The sequence below is a fragment of the Limulus polyphemus genome, unplaced genomic scaffold (genome assembly GCF_000517525.1).
Source record: "Limulus polyphemus unplaced genomic scaffold, Limulus_polyphemus-2.1.2 Scaffold6220, whole genome shotgun sequence".
In the NCBI taxonomy this organism is placed as follows: Eukaryota; Metazoa; Arthropoda; class Merostomata; order Xiphosura; family Limulidae; genus Limulus; species Limulus polyphemus.
The window spans coordinates 49,037-50,739 of record NW_013671830.1 but is presented as its reverse complement, the minus strand read 5'-3'; positions in this window follow the sequence as shown (position 1 = coordinate 50,739).

The following is a 1,703-nucleotide window of genomic DNA, read 5'->3' as shown; positions in this document are numbered from 1 at the left end:
AGATAACATGATTTAAACTGTGAGTAGGCTGAAGATAACATGATTTAAACTGTGAGTAGGCTGAAGATAACATGATTTAAACTGTATATAAAACAAGTTTGTCCTTCTGATTGACAGATATTAACTTAGAAGTTAGAACATGCCTAGTGAATTTGTATTAGCTGTACTTTAAGGATTTAATGCACAAGACAACTTTTTTTATCTGTAGGTCAAGGATTTAATCCACAAGACAACTTTTTGTTATCTATAGGTCAAGGATTTAATCCACAATACAACTTTTTTTATCTGTAGGTCAAGGATTTAATGCCCAAGAAAACTTTTTGTTATCTATAGGTCAAGGATTTAATGCCCAAGAAAACTTTTTGTTAGCTGTAAGTCAAGGATTTAATGCACAAGGCAACTTTTTGTTAGCTACAGGTTAAGGATTTAATGCACAAGGCAACTTTTTGTTAGCTACAGGTTAAGGATTTAATTCACAAGTGAACTGAAGTCACGTGCGCTAATCCAAATAAATAACGTTAAAATGTAAATGAATGTTTAGTAAAACGAAGGTGTATCTTCCATCAAAATTGCATAAACTAAATGCATATATATTGCTCGTATTCGTACTTCTAAAACTTATGGGTAAAAGCTATTGAATATTTTCTCTGAGATATATTCAACACATGTACCCGTCATATCCAACACATGTACCCGACATATTCAACACATGTACCCGTCATATTCCACACAACCTAAAACCTAAAAAAAAAAAACTCAATAAGTTCATAAATCCATAAGTTAACAAAATTATCGATTTCACCAAAAAACAATTGTAACTTTCGAATGTCAATATAATTTGAAATAGAAAATGTTCCACTAAACTTTGAAGAACCAAAACAAACTCCAGTAAAAACTTAAGGTAAACCTATTCTGACATCCAGTGGATGATGCAAATGGTGCATAAGAAAGAGGTGTTATGTTACATGTAAAAGGTAAATTATATACATATATATATATTCAGATGTTCATATTTTGTGTTAGACAAGCAGTGGATCGTGACGGTAGGCTATCACCAAATATTCTTCGTCATTCAGAGAGTTTAAAGTAGTGACTCAATAAAGTCAAGTGACTACTCATGACACTTTAGGGTTAATTTTTCAAGTTGTCTAAATGATAGTTCATTAGTCCCAGAAGCTGTGTTAAATACAAATATATATATATACACTTTTTTTACTGTAAGCTTGAGTTTTTCGTGTTAACGTAAAACAACATTTTGTTTCCATTTGTACGGTTTTTGAAGAACACAAGCAGCTACAGTTGTAATGAAAACTTGCGATAACATATTTGTTACTTATCAACTAAATAAATATTTGTCACTTATCAACTAAATAAATATTTGTTACTTATTAACTAAATAAATATTTGTTACTTATTGACTAAATAAATATTTGTTACTTATTCACTAAATAAATATTTGTCACTTATTAACTAAATAAATATTTGTTATTTATCAACTAAATAAATATTTGTCACTTATCAACTAAATAAATATTTGTCACTTATTAACTAAATAAATATTTGTCACTTATTAACTAAATAAATATTTGTCACTTATTAACTAAATAAATATTTGTTATTTATTAACTAAATAAATATTTGTCAATTATTAACTAAATAAATATTTGTTATTTATTAACTAAATAAATATTTGTCAATTATTA